The sequence below is a fragment of the Pongo pygmaeus genome, chromosome 8, assembly GCF_028885625.2.
Source record: "Pongo pygmaeus isolate AG05252 chromosome 8, NHGRI_mPonPyg2-v2.0_pri, whole genome shotgun sequence".
Classification (NCBI taxonomy): domain Eukaryota; kingdom Metazoa; phylum Chordata; class Mammalia; order Primates; family Hominidae; genus Pongo; species Pongo pygmaeus.
The window spans coordinates 92,944,124-92,952,321 of NC_072381.2; the positions used below are offsets into that span (position 1 = coordinate 92,944,124).

At 39.4% G+C, this 8,198-nt stretch overlaps 1 pseudogene; it reads left to right on the forward strand.

The window, feature by feature from the left end:
- Window positions 1–5,854: 5,854 nt before the first annotated feature.
- Window positions 5,855–6,857, forward strand: LOC129006642 (cofilin-1-like; annotated as a pseudogene).
- Window positions 6,858–8,198: the final 1,341 nt, after the last annotated feature.

The window sequence follows — 8,198 nt, forward strand, 5'->3', positions numbered from 1 at the left end:
ATGTTCAGTAGTACTTTAAATTCTAGTCTTTTTCCCCAATTCACTTGCTACTTTTTATCTTTCGGTGTCCTCAAGTAGCTGTTTCATGCATTCTGTCTAGGTTTTATAACTATATTTAATGAAAAAGATGGGGTGGGCTGGGCGCGGTGGCTCACGCCCATAATCCCAGCACTTTAGAAGGCCGAGGTGGTCGGATCACCTGAGGTCAGGAGTTCAAGACCAGCCTGGCCAACATGTTGAAACCCAGTCTCTACTAAAAATACAACAATTAGCTGGGCGTGGTGGTGCACACCTGTAGCCTCAGATTGTGCCACTGCAGTCCAACCTGGGTGACAAAGTGAGACTCTGTCTCAAAAAAAAAAAAAAAAAAAAAAAAGACAGGGTGGAGTGTGCTTACTCCATCTTACCTAGAGCTGGACTGGAACATTGTTTTTAAATGGCTGTTACGGATTGAACGTTTTTGTCTCCTCAAAATGCACAAGTTGAAGCCCTAACCCTGAATATAATGGTATTTAGCAATGGGGCCTTTGGGAGGTAATTAGGATTAGATGAGGTCATGAGAGTGGGGCATCATGATGGGATTAGTGCCCTTGTAAGAAGAGACACCAGAGAGCTCATTCATATTCTCTCTCTCTCTCCTTTTTGTGAGGACATAGCAAGAAGGCAGCTGTCTGCAAGCCAGAAAGAGAGGCCTCACCAGGAATTAAATCAGCTGGCACCTTGATTCGGGACTTCCCAGCCTCTCAAACTGTGAGAAAGTAGATTTCTGCTGTTTTCGCCATCCAGTCTATGGTATTTTGTTTTGGCACCTTGAGCAGACAAATACAATTGTGAACATATTCATGAAAAAATTCTTGGCACTACATATTGCCTCATTCTTCCCAATTCAGTCACTACTTTTCCTTATAATTCTACCGGTACATGTTTTCTGCAAGATTTATAACAAATTATACTAGCTGAATTTCTAGACAGAAATAGAAACAAATCCCCCAAAACTAGATGGATAGCTTTAGAGATCCAATAATTTTGTGCCATGTAGTTGTAACACTTCAAATATATATATTTTGGTATGTCTTTTTTGAATTAATTTATTGCTTAATTGTTTGGTCTTCAGTCACCTTGACTAAATTTGCCTGATGTTTCTCTGTAAATAATCTCAAGGCTAGGTGACCTAGGTCCTGTTTGGGCCAATTATTTTTATTTTTATCTCTGAGAAGCTTGCCTCAAAGAGAACTTATGGTTAGGAGCCAACAGTCCATTTCTTTCACATACATCCTGTTAAACTATAAGAAACGAGGACCGTATTGAATAAATATAAATGAGTAGAAGGAAGATAAAGCAATTTGCTTGTCTTCTGCAGATAGTAGTTTTAAATAAATTTTTATCTAATAGTAAACAGAACATCAGTAATTCTTTTTTTTTTTTTTTTTGAGACAGAGTCTTGTGAACATGAGTAATTCTTGACCATCAAAAGAGAAGGACAAGTCCTTATAATTGGAGTGGAACTGGACTAGAACTAGGCTATTGTCTCAAGTGGGATGAAGACTCTAGAATAGATCAGTGAGCTTTGTACCTAAGGCAATTTCATGTTATGCTCTATTGCTCTCCACCAGATGGGCTTCTTTCTTTTTTTTCCCCTCAGTAATCTTTTCCATCTCATCCATTCCCTTTTCTTTTTCTTTTCCTCACAGTTTTTATATCTGTGAACCTGGATGAATTAGTAGATTTAAAGAAGTAGTGGGATTGTAAAAAGCTGATGATCTTGATCCTTTTTAAAAATCTGTCAAGACCTTCCATCTTTTCCTTGTATGCTGCCTTCCTATTCCTGTTCCACCTTTCCATATTGTCCTTCATTTCATGGCCAGGCTTTAGCCCTGCCAGTGGTGGCCAGAGACATGAATTAACTCTGTTTGAGTCACTTAGGAATAAAAGGATTATTACTGACCTCAATTCTAGAATAAAAATACTGTAGTTTTTCTCTCCCGCACTATAATTTTACTAAAATGTTACATTGTTCCAGAGTTAATCAGGATACTCTGTGAAATTAAACCTTAATTGTGATTTGGCTACTTCCATCTTAGAGAAAACTAAAAGAGAAATATCAGAAAATGATAATTTCAGGCTGGATGCAGTGGCTCATGCCTATAATCCCAACACTTTGTGATGACAAGGCGGGAAGATTGCTTGAAACCAAAGGTTTGAGACCAGCCTGGGCAACATAGTGAGACTATGTCTCTAAAAATAAAAGTAAAAAAATTAGCCAGGTGCTGCGGTGTGCCCCTGTAGTCCTAGCTACTTGAAGGCTGAGGTGGGAGAATCACTTGAGCCTAGGAGGTTGAGGCTGCAGTGAGCCATGATTGCACCATTGCACTCCAGCCTAGGTGACAGAGTGAGACCCTATCTCTGAAAAAGAAAAAAGAAAATGATAATTTCATCAGAACTTGTTTGAAAGAGAAACATTAGTTTCTTGAACAAAATTAGGAGTGCACATTTGAGAGAATTTTGGTTATTTCTACTGCAACTGAGGAAACAGGTATATTACTATGTTTGATTTGTAATTAACTAGGCCTCATAGCCCTTTTATCCACCCTTCAAGGAACAGAATATTTCTTAAGTTTGACATTTCCTCTGTTGATGTTCCCTTTGGAAAACATAAAATATAAATAGTGATTAAGGTCTTTCCAGATAATATCCCATACCAAAGTGTAGAAAGAACATACATAATGTCCCATACCAAAGCATAGAAAGAACATAACATGACATGATAATGTAAAGTAATATATGATGATATTTTTATCTCAGGGCTATATTATATCCAGCTGATAAGTTTTATTTGGATGTTTGTTTATAATTGAAAAAATATAGTCTTTTAGTCACAGAGCTTATCAGTACTTAACTGAGCATCTCTCTGATACGTAAAAAAACTGCTAGCATTATGAGAAGTACAAAGGTACAAAGATTTACCTAGTAATTTTTTTTTTTAGTCTCTAAGAAACTTCTGTGGAAGCAAGACTGCTTCCACTGAAGTGAAAGCTAAGATGTAGTTAGGAGCTGTCAAGCTTTACACTAGAGCCTATATGAAGTTTTGATTCTAAGTGTTACTGTACCTTCTGACAACTGTGAATGAACCTGGTTCTTGGGGAGCCCGTTCTGGTTTTCTCTTTGCACTGTTAAGCTGGGACTAACTAGCATCATTCTAGTTTGCAGGCGACATTCTCTGGGAAGCTAGTCTACGGGGGAGATGACATCTTCTGAACCTACTCCCCACAGAGAACTTTGAATGAGTGGAATCAAGAGGTTGCGTGCATTCTTGCTCATGTCACAATGCTGGACATGTGACTTCAGAGAAGCATGTGCCAGGTCAATATGATTGGGCTGTTCTCACAGTACAAGGCCTTGACCATAGAGTGATTCAGAGGCAAATGCAGCCTTCTTAGACTCTTAACCAAAACATTGGTATGACATAAAATTATAATTAATAAAAGATATACAGTTATTTCAAAAGTACTGTTTTATTGGGACATCTCAAATGACTAAGAAAATCTTTATTTTCTTATCTCTTATCTTTTATTTGTTGATAGCTGTTCATCGCTCTTTCAGCCTTTACTGAAAGCTTATCATGTATCAAACAATATGCCAGGTGTCAGAGAGGGCAGCAAAGAGAGTACAATTGAGTTAGATAGAGTACCTGCACTCAATAATAATAACAGCTAACACTTACATAGTGCTTTCTGTGTGCCAGGCTTGTCCTAAGTGATTTCTCACACACACACACACACACACACACACACACACACACACACACACACACACACACACACACACTCCCTCACTCAATCCTTATAAAAACCCAATGAGAGGCCGGGTGCTGTGGCTCATACCTGTAATCCCAGCAACTTTGGGTGGCTGAGGTGGGCAGATCACTTGAGGGCAGGAGTTTGAGATCATCCTGGCCAACATGGTGAAACCCCATCTCTACTAAAAATACAAAAATTAGCCAAGCATGGTGGCAGGTGCCTGTAATCCTAGCTACTCAAGAGGCTGAGACAGGAAAATCACTTGAACCTGGTAGGTGGATGTCGCAGTGTGCCGAGATCGTGCCACCACACTTCAGCCTGAGCAACAGAGTGAGACTCTATCTCAAAAAAACAAAACAAAACAAAATTAAAAACCCAATGAGGTGGCTACTATTATCATCCCCATTTTACGGATGAGGACATGGGTACATAGAGATTAAGTAACTTGCCAAAGATCTCTCAACTGGTAAGTGGCAGAGCAAAATTTGAAAACAAACAATCTGGTTCCAGAAACTGTACTTTCAACCTCATGATAGCTTCCTGAGGAATTTATGATCTGAGTATACATAGTAAGTACCTCCCCTTTCAGGGTAAGGCAGTAGGTAATGGTGAATAGAGAAGCAAAAGGTGACTCAGGTTGAGTAAAACAACACCAAGCATATCTGACTCAAGGAATGCTTCAGAGGCCAGGGTGCATGCCTGTAATCCCAGCACTTTGGGAGGCTGACGTGGGAGGATCACTGGAGCCCAGGTTCAAGACCAGCCTGCACAACATGACAAAACCCTCTCTTTACAGAAAATACCAAAATTAGGTGGGCTTTGTGTCGCATGCCTGTAGTTCCAGCTACTCGGGAGGCTGAGAGTTGGGAGAATCACTTGAGCCTGGGAGGTTGAGGCTGCAGTGAGCTGTGATTGTGCCACTGCACTCCATCCTAGGCAATAGAGTGAGACTCTGTCTCAAAAAAAAAAAAAAAAAAAAAAAAAGAGAAAAAAAGGAATGCTTCAGTCTGCTCCAAAGAAAAGAATGGAGTAATGTGAAGTATTAAATGTAGCAAGAGGCCACTGCCATGGCTCACACCTGTAATCCCAGCACTTTGGGAGGCTGAGACGGGAGGGTCACTTGAGCCCAGGAGTTCAAGACCAGCCTGGGCAACATAGTGAGACCACATCTCTTAAAAAAATAATAAAAAGTAAATAAAAATAAATGTAGCAAGAAATTGGAAATCTTTATCAACAGATGGCAATCCAGTTTAATGTTATATGCATGGCCACAACCCTTATTCCACTACATCCTCCTTTCACATATATATTATGAAGGTTAGTGAATACAATCATTCTGATAACATTTCTTTTCTCCCTTTCTCCCTCCTCTGGTAGAGTACTCACATAAAGGCTGCATTCACAATTGAGGTTAGAACTTGTCTAGGCATGTCTAGTGAGCAATAGGAGGAGTCTGCTGGGAAAGTACTTTCAGAATACTGGAAACCTTAGGGAGAAAACTCCTGAAGATAGAAAATTGCAGAAATTATAATAAAGACTCAGCTGCTATAGGTGAAGCATAGCTGTAGTACTTCTGGTAGAGAAGCAGTGTAGCAGCAAATTTTAAGAGATATATAAGAGGTATTTAAGTAGATCATGCCTGTAGGTCATTTAGTGGTAGTATGCAATCAATAAATATTCATTATTACTTGTGTGACAGTACTCACCCCACACTGTCCTTTATAGAAACATATTTGCAGAGACCTGGGGAGAAAATGCAAACATGCCAGAGGGCTTCATAAGACCATACATACCCTTTAATGACTCTATTAAGTGTTATCAACAAATGTTAGTAATAATAAATATAGTTATTATCATTATTGTTCTTATTACAGCCTCATTTTATGTTATTACTGATTTTTTAATGGGGTCAGTAAGAAAATAAGATGTAAGTAAGAAATAGAAGTAATAATAGAAGAAATAGAAGAAAATAAGAAAGTAAGAAATAATGGGGACAGTAAGAAAGTAAGAGCAGCTGCAGTGGCTCTCCTTGCCATCTCCTTTTCACTTCTGGAAACATGGGCTCCCATGTGGCTGTCTTTGATGATGTCATCAAGGTGTTCAGTGACATGAAAGTGTGCAAGTCTTCAACACTAGAAAAGGCAAAGAAGCGCAAGAAGTTGCTGCTCTTCTGCCTGAGTGAGTATAAGAAGAACATCATCCTTGTGGAGGCCAAGAAGATCCTGGTAAGTAATGTGGACCAAACCATTGATGATCCCTATGCCACCTTTGTCAAGATGCTGACAGTAAGGACTGCCGCTACACCCCCTATGACACCACCAAGGACAACAAGAAGAAGGACCTAGTATTTATCTTCTGGGCCTCTGGGTCTGCATCCATTGAGAGCAAAATGATCTATGCCAGCTCCAAGGACGCCATCAAGAAGCAGCTAGGGGTCAGCACCGTCGTCTTCTTGAAGGGCAAACTTTGTGATCCCCTCCAGCCCCCTTCCTGGAGAATCTACTAGTCCCAGACCTGCCCTCAGGGATTGCAGGCTGCCCCCTTCCTGCCAGACTGGAGGGGCTGGGGGAATCCCAGTAGAGGGAAGGCACTCCCTTCACCCCAATTGCCAAACAGCCCCCCAACTCCCTGGATTTTCCTCCTCTCTCCATCCCTGACAGTTCTGGCCTTCCCGAACTGCTTGGATCTTCTGATTCCTCTTGGGTTGAAGCAGACCAAGTTCCCCCAGGAACCCCTGCTGGGGAAGGCCTATATATATATTTTAAAAACAGCCCCGCTCTCCACCTGTTCCTCCCCCTTCCCATGCTACAACTTCTAACCACAACAGTGACTCTGTGCTTGTCTGTTTAGTTCTGTGTATAAATGGAATGTTGTGGAGATGGCCCCTTCCCATGCCAGCTGGTTCTTCTCCCTTGGTTATGGCCACTAATGGAAACCAGACTAGTAAGTGACCTTTAATTTTTAAAAAAAGAAAAGACAATAAAATAATACTCAAATGTTTAAGCAGATTTCCCAAAACAGAGTAGAATAGAATTCATATGAATAAGCAAACAATTTAATTGTTACTACTGGGCATTATGTTATGGATTTTGCTTTCCTACAGAAAATAACTCCACAACTGATTTTATTAGTATAGAATTAATTTCTTGCTAAAGTCATTTTCGCTTATCTCACCATTGGATATTTGTGAAATCACTAATATTTCTTTTATCCATCGTTCATATGTAAGTAAATAAGTACCTTACTTCCTCTTTCCAGGCAAGTAGAGGTTCCAAATATAGCCATGTGTCACATAACAGGGATTTGTTCTGATAAATGAATCCATAGACAATTTTGTCTTTGTGCAAACATGATAAAGTGTACTTGCACAAACCTAGATGGGGTAGCCCACTACACACCTAAGCTATGTGGTATAGCCTGTTGCTTCTAGGCTACAAACCTGTACAGCATGTTACCTATACTGAGTACTGTAGGCAAGTGTAACATAATGGTCAGTATTTGTGTATCTAAACATACCTAAATATAGAAAAGGTACAGTAAAAATATGGTATAAAAGATAAATGGTATACCTGTATAAGGCATTTACCATGAGTGGAGCTTGCAGGACTGGAAGTTGCTCTGGGTGAGTCAGTGAGTGAGTGGTGAGTCACTGTGAAAGCCTAGGACATTATTGTACACTACTGTAAACTGCATAAACACTGCACACTAGGCTACAATTTCTAAAAAAATTTCTTCAATAATAAGCTATTAAATAACAAACTTGTAAATAATAATAAATTATTATTACATATCAATGATATTTTCTTTATATCCTATAAGCTTTTTTCTATTTTTAAATTAATTTCTTAAAATTTTTTAAACTTACTTTGTTAAAAACTAAGACACAAACACCCATGTAAGCACTGGCCTACACATGGTGAGGATCATCGGTATCACTGTCTTCCATATCCATATTTTGTCCACTGGAAGCTCTTCAGAGTTAGTAACATACACGGAGCTGTCGTCTCCTGTGATATTGAAGCTGTCTTCTGGAATACCTCCTGAAGAACCTGCCTGAGGCTGTTTTACAGTTAACTAAAAAAAAAATAAGTAGAAGGAGTACACTCTAAAATAACAATTAAAAGTATGGTATAGTAAATACATAAACTGGTAACAGTTGTTTATTATCAAGTATTACATAGCGTACATAATTGAATGTGCTATACTTTTATATGACTGGTAGTGCAGTAAGTTTGCTTGCACCAGCATCACCGCAAACTGTGAGTAATGCATTACTCCATGACGTTAGGATGGCTAGGTTCACAAGGTGATAGGAATTTTTCAGCTCCATTATAATCATGGGACTGCCTTGGTATATGCGGGCTGTTGTTGACAGAAACGTCATTATGTCACGCAAGACTA